The following is a 12,901-nucleotide window of genomic DNA, read 5'->3' as shown; positions in this document are numbered from 1 at the left end:
CGTAAAACCGTCGTTATATAATCATAAATTTACGACGGTTTTACGACGACTAAACCCAAAACCGTCGTAAAACCGTCGTAACGTTTGCACCGGATATGCTCTTGATCCGAGGTATGAGGTTATAAATGTTTAGACATTACGACGATTTTACGACGGTTTAGGGTTAAATCGTCGTAAAACCGTCGTAACGGTCAAATGCTCCCATCATGACACGTGTCATGTCATGCAGTGGACCGACTGTTCTACAACCAAATCATCGTAAAACCGTCGTAAAGTTACGACGATTTTACGACAATCACAAAATCTATATAAGGGACGCGAGATTTCCCCCTTTCGTCGCTCATTCCTCTCTTCTCCCCTCTCTCTCTACAATACTTTCTCTCTCTAATCCTTAAACCACTCCCTCTCTCCCTACTCTCACAGCCAAAAGTTGTAAGTTTTTTTTTTAAATTAATTTCATTACATATTATTTTAGATTTAGGTTCGGAATTTAGATTTAGGTTCGGAATTTAGATTTAGATTTCGGAATTTAGATAGGCCCGGATTTTGTAAATTTTAATAAATATTTGAAAAATTAGTAACAAATTTTTTAAAATTTTGTAGATTCTGTCTCGATGGCTCCTCGGGCTAAGAGATTTCACTACCGACAGCTCGTCGATTCTGACGGTACGGCCCCGTCTACCTCGGCGACCGGATCAGCCATCCCGGAGTCCTCGGGAACACAACGGACGGTTTCCCAACCGGTCGTTGTTCCGCAGCCGGCACCGCCTCCACCACCACCAGCCGAACCAGCGGCTCCCGCACAGGCCGAGCCTGAGGCTGATCCGATCCCGCCTGTACCGTATGCCCAGTTTACGGTACAGGATCTTCTGGCGCAACCCGGTCGTGGGACCATGAACAAACTCGACCCGGATCGAGCCTCCGGCACCTATTGGTACGTAATTTTTTTCCTACAATATTTTTAAATTAATTAATATTTATTCTTATATATTTGATATTAATTTACTTTTTCTCTTTCCATTTGACTAGGTTTACGATCAACAATGCAGTCGATCGTAACGTTGCGGATATCATCAAGGGGTTTTTCGTACAACCCCATACCAGCTGGAAGAAGCTGGATCAGGCCACACTTGACACTTGGTTCAAGTGTTTTGCGGTAAGTAATTTACCATTTCGTTTAATTTTAATTTTAAATTTTAACTTTTTACAATAATTACTAACTTCTTTTTTTTTCCTAGCAAAACTGGCATTGGGAAACATCCGCACACGGACGTGTGGAGACGGCTTTCAAGGAGAAGGTCAAATTCCGCCTCAACAACACCGTTTCCGACTGGAAACGGAAGTGGGAGGTTGACGGCGACAAGGCCAAGCCGGCGCCTATGTCCAATACCGTCTGGTGGAGCCTTGTCCAGTACTGGTTGGATCCGCACAACCAGACTACGGCCGCCAAGTGTTCCGGATCTAGGTAAGTCGTAGTTAATTTCAATAATATTTACATTATTTTTTTTTCTTATAATAGATTCTAATCAAAATATTTTTCAGGAACGCTACTGACGATGCGGGAAATCGGAAGAACGTCCCGCACACTTCCGACCAAATTTCTTTTGCCGGAAGACGGCTTATGATGGTAAGTAAATTAAAATTATTATTTTTTTGTTTTCAAATAATTAACTCTTATTTTTTGATACTAATTAATTTTTTCATTTTGATTTTGTAGGTCGAAGATAACGGAGGAGAACTTCCTCCGATGACGAAAGTTTTCGCCGAGACGCATAAAAAGCGTAACGGCGAATTCACGGATCCTCGGGCGGAGGAGATCTACAACGCCGCATGTGCGGCTATCGAGGAGCGACAGACGCAGCTGACTCAGCAGGCGCGTCAAACGTCTCCCGGAGGTAGTTTGGTCCAATCGACCCCGGTGCTGACGGTGGCGGAGATGGACCAGATCTTTGAAGAGGTAATTTTAATTACTATATTTAATTAATGTAACTTTAGTTTTAAATTATATTTCTAACCATAATGTTTTTAAATATTTGTAGGTTGCACCAAAGAAAAAGGGGCGGGTATTAGGGATGGGGTCCATCCGTGATACCCTGAGAGCTACGGCGACTGGTCACGTCTGGGTCCCAGATCCGGTTATCCGCCAGGAGATCGATCAGATGCAGACCCGGTACGAGACGAGGATCGACCAGCTCTACGGTCTCTTCGAGATCATGGGAACCGACAACCCGGTACTCATGGCGCAGTTGGACAAGCTGCGGGCTGATGGGGTTGTCGGATCGTCTGCCGCCGGGTCATCCACTAGGACGCAACCGCCGGTGCAGACGGACGAGGAGATGTTCCGATCTCTCGGGGTTGAGCCTCCTAGAGCCGGAGATCAGGCGCCGGCGGAAGCATCAAACCGAAGACCCAGCAAGGAACACGTCAAGGACGATGGGGAGGAGGCCGGTGACGGGATCGATTTAGATTCTGTAGGATTTTTTTTGTAAATTACAATTAATTTTAATTTCAAATTTTCATAAATTTTAAATTGTAAATTATTTTTTTTTATTTAAATTTTAATTCGAATTATTTTTTTTTAATTTTCAATTATATTAAACGTCGTATAATCGTCGTAATAGATTTATTAAAACCGTCGTACATTCATCGTAAATATTACGACGAATTTACGACTACAATGTACGACGATAAATACGACGATTATACGTCCGAGAGTTACGACGATTTTACGACGCAATGAAGAAATACTTTACGATTGATTTACGACGATTTATGCGTCGTACACTTTACGACGATCTTACGTCGACAATTAACGACCACTTAACGACAGTCCAGGCGAAGACCAAGTCGACGCAATTCGATGTAAACAAGTCGTAAACTGTACGACGTATTTACGACGATTTTGTTTCCCTCGACGTTACGATGAAACAAAATCGTCGTATATTATACAACGATTTTACGACGATTTGTCTATTTCGACGATGACTTTACGACGATTTCGAAATCGTCGGTAGTCCGTCGTAATGGCCCTATTACGACGAAATAACAACCATTTCGGCCGTTGTAAAATGATGTTTTTTTTATAGTGTTAGTACTAGACTATGCGGTAGCTAGAGTACTTACACTACAAAATCCCACCAGAGGACATCTATTCATGAAGATCTTTTCTGACAGGATATACTAGCTCATCTACTTGGACTTAATCTTGACATCTAATTTTCTCATCAATGGTTTTAAGAAGGCATCATGATATACATCAAGGACATCTTTACCTTATTGTTACCACTCTTTGTTGTCCTAGATGGTCAGTTCATCTTTAGCGGGTACCTCACCCTTAACCCAAATCATCATTTCAAACCTCATACACTCTCTTTTAAGTCTATGTTGACAGATATGTGCAAAAACGCCGGAGAGGGAGGAACAACATAGTTTTCAGTTACTTAAGAGAAGGACTGAATGAAACCGGGAAGGAAGTGTACCAAGCAATCTCAGCAAGCCTCATGATGTCTTGAAAAGCTCATTCTTAAAGGTAATTTCGTGCTCCCTAAGACTCTAAGTCAAAAGGTGGTTTCCCCTTTTAAAAATAAAAAATAAAAAATAAATGAAAAAAAAGAGAAAAAGAAAGAAAGGAAAGGAAACCAAGAGCCTAAAGAGTCTTAGAAGCCGAAATCATTTGAGCCAAGGCAATAGGTATTCACCTAAAGAGTTATGGATTCACAACCTGGATAAAAATCTAAGTCTGGAGAAGTTTTAAGGAGAACCTGAAGAAATGAGATCAGAAATCTTAAAGCAAGGAGAATGTGACTGAAAACTGTGGGGGCATTTACAGTTCCATCCTCTCTTACTGTTTTGCATAATGTCATGTCTCTCCAGAAAAAGGTAACCCTAAATACATCAAGCCTTACCATCAAAAAGCATTTTGATACCTAATCTTGAATGCCTTGTTTATTATCCTTTTGATGAGAATCACTGAAACCTTTAATGAATGTTAAGAGCTACTTGACTGGAAGTTATTTCTAAGTGTGTGGATTTTTGCATGACGGATTAACGGACTAGTTATGTTTGTATTTTGGTGAGAATTTTCTAGACTTGATCTGATTGAAGCATTGTCCATAATTAAGGTCTAGAAGTATGGTTGCTCATATTTTTGAGTTCCCTCTCATTTCTGTTGAATGATATTTTCCAGATTGGATCTTGTTTTGTTTGAGGACAAACAAAGACTTAAGTCTAGGGGAGTTGATAACACCGTATTTGTACCCATTTTCACCATTGATTTCAAATGATTTTTCAAATGTTTTAATCAGTTTTACGAAATTTTATTATGATTTTCATGTATTTGTAGTTTCAAGGCTCTTTTTAGGAAACTTAGGGAAAATGATGGCAAAATAGAAGAAATCCACTTTTTCAGCTTAGAGTCAGACCGTCAGAAGTTCAGCCTCGAATGAAAACTTTCTCACCGTCTGATCCAGCTCAAATTTGGAAAAAATCAAGAGGAGACAACCACTTTCCATAGCACTTTACATCACAAAGATCCAATGGTGCAATCAGATTCTGAGATTGTTAGTTCTGGGACTAAGAGTGCCAGGCTGCGTGACTTTTAGGCTATTTTCCCCACCGGCAAGAACGAACTTCTATGTGTTAAGCAAAGAAGAACAGAAGATCTATTCCAGTAGTTAGGTACAATCTAGGACGGCCGGGGACCTACTTCGCGTTTACCGCTTGCTCTTCTTATTCATGATTATTCTGTTTGCAGCATTCCTGGTCAAACTGAGTGGCTTGGGGCCTTACATGGAGAAAAATATGATCCAATTCACCAGTCCCGGAAGACTCTCACCCGCGGAAAAACCATGTTTTATCTGTCCTGGAAGACTCTCACCCCCGGTGGACCTAAGGACAAGCCTCAAAGCCCAACATTAACGCCCACTTCGCCATTCCTCTTCACAGAAGCCCTAAATGAGACCTAGAAGACCCTAGGACCTATAAATACATTTCTTAGCAGTCCAAAACGGGTGTGTGCTCCTGTAATGAGATTTTGAGCCACCAAACTTTGTTTTCTAGGGTTAGGTGATGGAGATGGGGATTCTTCCCCAGATCCATTGTTCTTTCTCCTTTTTTATCTTATTAACTTTTCTGTTTCATTCGTTTGTATTCTATGTCTTTTATCATTCCTTGCATCATGTAGATTAGTCTCAGAGAGTCAAGTTGTTTGAAGATTTTGATAGGCACACATATCGATTAGGATTTCTAAGTTTCTAGACCATATTCTGGATCTCATCTCTTCTAAGTTGTTCATATTGCATGAGAGTAGATTCATGACCTATTCTCTGAGCCTAGGATCGATCAGAGCCACAAGAGTGTTATATCAGATCATCCATACCTAGCTTCAGAAGAACATAGTCTCTATAGGAGTCGAGAACTACCTATAGAGAAGATGTGAGCAGACGAATTCAATGTCTAATGCCTGATCTTATTTCTGGCAAGAGAGCGAGAGTTAATAGTCAGATCTGAGTGATTAGTTGATTAAGATGGCAAGAGTTGGTTAATCATACATATGTCTATTATAGTTTCATGCAGATCCCAGAAACAGATGAAGATAAATTGCTCGAAAGCTAATTGGAAATGACATCATACATTGATTAGAGTAAACCAGAGAAGTTTAAATCGCCACCTATGAGTTTAGCGTCTATAGTTTGAGTCGATATGCTTGAGATATTTTTTTAACAAATCATCCTGCATTACATCTTATTTATGTGAATATTAGATTAGGTTTAGTTTAGGATTCTCAACCAAAAATCTCAAATTCCCATTAGTTTATGACTTTGCTTAATTTCCCAGCTTGTTGTTTCTCGTAAATTAGACATCCTCCCTGTGGATCGACACCCTAAGTCCTACAATGTACATCTATGCACTTGCAGACACTAGGATTTTATAAATTTAAAATTTTTTGAAAGACCAACGGGCTTGTTAAAAACAAATCCTAGCCCCGCAAGCCCATCAATCGACACCCTAAGTATTATATCGCACTGCTGGACACTAAGCTTTTATAAATTTAAAACTTCTCATGCGGCATCAACCCTAGCTCGCATTAGTATTGCAAAAATATAAGCTTTGTCTACCTTCTTAACAATCCAGTTAAGCACCAGTGAACGAAACATACTGAACTCAACATTCACTTTATTCGTGAAAATGTGGCAATTGGAGAAAGTAAAGTATTTCATGTCCCCTCGTCACTTCAATATGCAGATATATTCACGAAGGGATTGCCGACATCGCTATTCAATGAGTTCTGATCCAGTTTAACCGTCTACAGTCCCAAACTCCCAATACTTCAACTGAGGGGAGTAATAGAATATAGGATATTTGGTTCCTATTTGTTTAGATATTCTATTAATATTGTTTATATATCTCTGATTTTATTCAACTTTTTGGCTTTATATAACCACATAATTACAATGATCCCTCAAGGAGAATTCATCATCTTTCTTTACTTGTTATAAAAATATTGAATACATATTGGTTTTTAAAAGTATTAGGTTTTGAAAAAAGATATGGTGTTCACTGTATATTAGATTTAAAAAAGAAATAGATGTAAAATGGATAGATCCAGGCTTTAAATTTTAGTTGCTGAAATACTGTGTATTAGAGTTTTAATTAATTAAGTTGAAAATGGATGTGGTTTGGTTGCTATAAAATTGTAAAGATAATGTTAATAGTTGGAAAAAATCCGAATATTATTAATAATAAGTAAAAATACATTATAATGATCAAAGCAAATGTGGATTAGCTTCTATAGCTTGTGTTATGCCAAATTTTTTTTGTCATGAAAAATCCACTATTTGTTGATACATTAATTACCATACACTTTTGTATAATATTTTGTTCAAATATGTGAAGGTGTTAATATAACAAATTAAACATACCCACAAAATAAAAATCTGATATTCAAGAAATAAATTTAAAAAAAAATATCATAGAAGAAATGGAAAACTCATTTGTACTAGATTAAAGTATTCAAATTATAAAATAAAATCAAGACAAACCAACAAATTATTTAATATTACATTAATTAATGCCTCAAGACTAGAGCATTTCATCTTTGAGCTTGTTCCTATAAGTTTCTTCTTTTTTTGGAGAGTGGTTTGGTTTTTGCAAGAAAACTCTTAAGCACTTTCATCTTTGATATTTTATTTTGGTCTGCTATGCCTTTTTCCTTTAGCACCCACAAATTCTCAGGCCTTGAACTAGAATTAGTTTCCCCATATGTTGTCTTCGTAGCAACTCTCTTTCCGTTGAGACTTGATGACATCACACCAAGGAGACGAACCATAGCATTTTTCTCTACATCTACATATATAGGATTTCAGGGTAAGAGCTTGAAAAATATACACCAGCTTTATTCAACTTTGTTCTTTTTGAGCTTTCACCACACTTAGAGCTTTGAGAGTTGTAAAAATCACACCATTTTTGATCATGTCAGAGCTCCCTTCAAGCATTCTCAAGTGTGACGTTACTCTAGTAATCGTCTTATTAGATTTGATACACAACTTTGACAACATCATCTTCAGATTGGCCACTAATTCATTGACACTCCACATCATCTTCTCTCTCTTCCACCTAATAATTCAACACACATTTCAACTTTTATATTTACAATGGTTTTGTTCAATAAAAATTCAACACTCTACCCCACTACTTTTACTTTATATTTTTATTATCTTTTATGATTTTATAGTATAAATTAAAAATAATTCTCAATAAAATTAAATTAAATACTTAAAATTAAAAATAAATATTTTTCATTTTACATTTAACTACATTTTTAATTAAAAAAAAAAGAAAATAGAAATAATTATAATTAAAACAAATAAAATTATAAAACCCCAAAATGCAGTACAATAAATGAATCAGCAGACGACACAGCTAAATAAAACACACATAACTTAAAATTTACAATAGACTAAAAAAACACACATAATCTTCTAAATTACAAGCAGACGACAAAGCTAAATAAAACACACATAACTTAAAACACACATAATCTTCTATTATTATTTGAGAAAGATACTTAAAAATGAATGTTTATGTCATGTATTATTAACAACTTTGACATGCTGAGGTGTCAATCTTAGAGAGTTTCTAAGGGATTTTTTAAAATTAGGCTCAAGTTACTAGATTAATTGCATCATATGTCAGTAACATTAATTTAGTTAGAGATTATTTTATATCAATTATATATTCAATACTCAAGCATTTAATTTGTAAAGATATTCTCTCCCTTTCTATTTTTTAGTAACATATTTATAAAAATTTAATACATAATATTACGTATGTTACTAAACATTATATTTTTTTATCTCATTTTCTTTAATCTTAATTTTGTTAAAAAAAAATTAATCATATTTAAATTTTTTATACATATTATAATTCCAATTTTTTTATATAAAAGCAAAGTATCTTAGTTTGATGTTAGACCAGTTAGATAGAACATATTAATCCAATTTAGTATATTTATTGTGCCTTTTCATTTATATAAAAAATACTATTAAAATTAATTATAAAACCAATAATTATCTAACATTTATGCAATTGTATTACAAACTTTAATCATTATTTACAATTGTATAATTAGCATATTTATTTACAATTATAAATATCAGCTAACATTTTTGTAGTTATATTCATATTTATTATATTTATATATTCAAATAAAAGAATTATGGTTAATATTAACTCCGCCCATGATGTGAGTAATCACCTAGTAAAATTCTTAAATCACACACAAAGACTTGAATATCTCTTTAATCATGGAACATTCTGAATTTTGTCCATATGTGTTTGACCAGATCTGCTTGCAATTCGTGATGTACATTTAAATCATGCAACTCGGATCTAGCATACACATGATTTGAAAATGCAGGTAACACCTCGGTCGAGAATAGTTGTGGTGTAGTAGACCCACTTGCCTCAGACTGATCATAATCAGTCCAATTTTGAGCATATGTATCTCATCCATCCTCAACAATCATATTATGTCCATCTTCATGATACATGACCTCATAATAATAGCTAAATCAGTTATATCATGTCCATCTTCAACACTCCAAATGCACGTTTGATGTCCTTCCGACATCCTTCCTGGAGTTGTGCAAATAAATTATTTGGTTTACTCTGAGGAAGTCTAATTGATTTGACGAAAGTCGGATAAGAAGGATAAATACCGTCAGCTAGATAGTATGCCATATTATACGGACGTTGGTTCACGAAAAACTTTACTCTTGAAGTGTTTCCTTTTTAAACATCATCGAACACTGGTGAACGGTCTAGAACGTTTATATCGTTCAAGGTGTCTGGGCATCCAAAAAGGCATGTCAGATCCATAGGTCATATGATGGTTATATGATGCAACTGCTTCAAGAATAACAGTGGTGGTTCCCTTATCTTCCCAAGTAAATTGACCTTCCTAGGTTGTAGGGTATTTTTTTCATTTCCAATGCATGCAATCAATTGGTATATTTTGGGGTTAGTTGGAAAATTGATTTATAATTGTTAGGATTTGGGTAGTTAAAAGGATAATTAGAAGAGTTTTTGGAACTAAAAGAATTATTATTTGGATCCATTTTATTAAAAAGAGGGGTACAAAATTAAATAAGAGATTATTTGAAATTAATAAGAAAAATATAGGACCTTTTTTCTGTGTCCAAATTAAGTGAAACAAGTCTCTATTTATAAAGTATAAAAAATGATGAATTTTGGTATAAAAATTGAAATAAAATATAATTTTTGATAAAATAATTGACCTCAAATGATTCAAAAACAATTATCAAGAATCTCAGCATCTAATAGAAATAGCACACATGTCTTTATCTATATATTAACTAATTTTTTTCTCGCCCAACCAGTTAATGACATGTGTCATTTTTATATGTGCTTTTCGGTTTTCAACCAGTTGAAAAAATTCAACACAAATAAATTCACCTCATTCTTTTTTTTCCAACACTCAATTACTTGTAGTCAATTATTGAATATATTTATTTAACACACCATTGCATATAGTCTAAGGTTGAAACTAGAGGAAGAAGATTTGTAGAATTCTCTTCTTATTGAGTACAAAAAAAATCCATAAAATTTTTCGAGAAATAAAATGGATTGTTTGAATCTATAAACTAATTAAGTGAAGGAAAAGAAAAAAGAAAAAATATTATGGTGAATGAAAAGATGAAGAGATGAGTCTTATATAGAAAAAAATAATTTTATATAATTTTAATAATCTCAATATTTTTTTAAAAATCTTAAAATCTTTTTCTAATACTTCATATTATATTTTTAACTAAAAAATATTAATTTAATATTATTCTATTAATTTTAACTATTATTAATTAAAAAATATTAATATATATAATTTAAACTCATGCATAATGGAGTTTATTAGATAGATAATTTTTTTATAATTTATAAAAAGTAAAAAAAATAACATATAAATGATTTAATCAACTATCTACACCATAGAAAATTTAAATTATTAGAATAAAATATGTGTTACTCATAAAGAGACATGTGTTCCATGTGTGAGGTTTTTAAGAGGTTTTGATAGTCTCTCATATGAGAGACGTTCTCAACAATTCTGGTTAAGAAAATATTTTATATTATTTTTCATTTATTTTAAATATTTGACACTAGATGAGAGACCCCCAATGCAGATAGTCTTATATACATCTCAACAAATCAAACATTTTCATAATTCAGTCATCTATGCAGTCGGTACAAATGGTTGGAATCTGAATGGCACCATACTTCAACATCTTCATCTGATTATGGAACTCATCAATGCTCAACCATTGCCAATTCGAACTAGTAGACCTGAATGCTTTTCTATGGCGTCACAACACTATGGATTCTCCTCCTATCACACTTGGAATCATCTAGGATAGCAACATCAGACTGTTGACTGGTGGCGAGAAGTTTGGTTTTCTCAGGGTATCCCTTGCTGTAGATTCATTACATGGTTTGAGATTCAGAATAGACTTTCTACAGGGAATGCAGTGTGAAGGTGGCAAGCACATCAGCCTTTTGTGTTGTGTGTGGTGAGCCAAATGAGACACGAGATCACATTTTCTTCGTTTGTCCATACTCTTTTACTGTGTGAACTAATGTCGCTGAGAAACTTCTCCGAAATCGCCAATATCCTGATTGGGCAGATACTTTTAAAAGTATTGTTGATTATACTGGAAATCAGAATTGTTCAATGTTTGTAAGGCTTACTTTTGAAGCAACCATCTACTAGATTTGGAGACAGCATAATGGTCGAATCCATAATTCTCGTTATTGTGATGTTAATCAGCTGACCCAGCGTATTGACAAGCTCATCTGCAACCGGAAATCTTCCCTCGATTATCAAACAAATCCAGACTCTATGGTCTCATGCAAAAATGGTTTGAAGGTTCTGGATAAGTTCGATTTCTTCATACATTCTATTGAGGGTATTCCACATTGTTTTTCACGTTGGAAAGTTCTGTAATTTTTTTTTTATTTTTTTAAACATATTCTTACAAACTCTTTTGTACATATTTCTTTGATGATCAATGAATTTCACATATCATCAAAAATATATATATATATATATTCTTACATCGTTCTATGGGATTCTAAAAGCCTATATATTTTCTTTTTCTTTAAAGTAATTAAGGCAGGCCAGAAAAAATAAAAATATATAGTGTTTTATGAGTTATATACTAGATGTATTTTGAATTAGTTATCTTTCAATGAATAATGAAATCTTTAATATCTTGAAAGAATAGTATTTGAGGTTTATGTGATAGTACGTACAAAACTAATTAAAATTAATTTCATACTAACCAAAAATTCTAAAATCTAGTGAAATCCGTGATTAGGATAATTATATCACTAATGTTTAATTACAATATTATATTATTTTAATAATATAAATGAATATATAAATTAATATAAGAAATTTATTCACTCTTTCTTAAAGTTTTCGTATGATTGAAACTTCACTATGATGTGATAATGTAGTTTTGATCAAAATATAAAAATTTATATATTATCTTTTTTGTTTCTTTCATACATATTTACAAATAATATGTGATAAAAACTAATATCTTTTAAAAAACTTGTAGATATGACATATAATCGTCAACACCACAAATTCTCAAGCATATACCAATTGTTACTCGAAAACGGTAAAGTTTTATTTTTATTTTTAAAGTAGTAAACAATTGAATATTTTTGAAATTTGTAAAGCGAGGACAATTTCAATTTAATTCCTAATCAGGAAAAAATATTTCTTGAGCTATATGATCAAGTAATTGCCATAAATGATTATCATTTAAAACACCCTACAACATATACCACTTGTTACATGGAAACATTTACAAAGGTAATTTTTTTTTTTAAGTACTAGTGTAGTTAAAGTTTTAGTGAAAAATAAATATGTCAATATTTTTGGAATTTTTAAAACGAAGACGATTTCAGTTTAACTATTAGTCAAGAAAGAATATTTCTTGAGTTATATGATCAAGAAATTGCCATTACTGTTTAAAACATCCTACAACACTTGGGAAAAAGTTTATATAGTTAAAAGTTCAACCAGAAATTCAATTTTACTATAAACCAAGTTGTTTTTTAGAGATAAGCTTTATCAATTAAAAAGAAAGTATAAGAAGTAGTCAAGTCCCATGTGGCCGATTAATCGACCGATTAGGCGCCCGACGGACCACTGCCGCTGCGATTACACTGTAATCGGATAACCTAACCGGACAATCGGATAACCTACCCGGACCATCGATTAGTCAGTTTGGTCAACGATTAATCGAACGATTACCAATTAATAAGATGTAAATTTTAACTTTTTAATGGGTATTCCCAAGCCTAATCGTTTAAACCC

At 33.8% G+C, this 12,901-nt stretch overlaps 1 long non-coding RNA gene across 1 annotated transcript; it reads right to left on the bottom strand.

Moving 5' to 3' along the window:
• Window positions 1–9,219: 9,219 nt before the first annotated feature.
• Window positions 9,220–11,525, bottom strand: LOC112083553. Its single transcript, XR_002897689.1, has 3 exons — window positions 11,260–11,525; window positions 10,792–11,183; window positions 9,220–9,347 (listed from the first exon to the last, which is right to left on the bottom strand). It is a non-coding gene; the product is annotated as an uncharacterized LOC112083553 (long non-coding RNA).
• Window positions 11,526–12,901: the final 1,376 nt, after the last annotated feature.

This window comes from Eutrema salsugineum, unplaced genomic scaffold (assembly GCF_000478725.1).
Source record: "Eutrema salsugineum unplaced genomic scaffold, Eutsalg1_0 scaffold_6, whole genome shotgun sequence".
NCBI lineage: Eukaryota > Viridiplantae > Streptophyta > Magnoliopsida > Brassicales > Brassicaceae > Eutrema > Eutrema salsugineum.
Note: the sequence above shows the minus strand (reverse complement) of the source record. Positions and strands in the feature narration are given on the sequence as shown.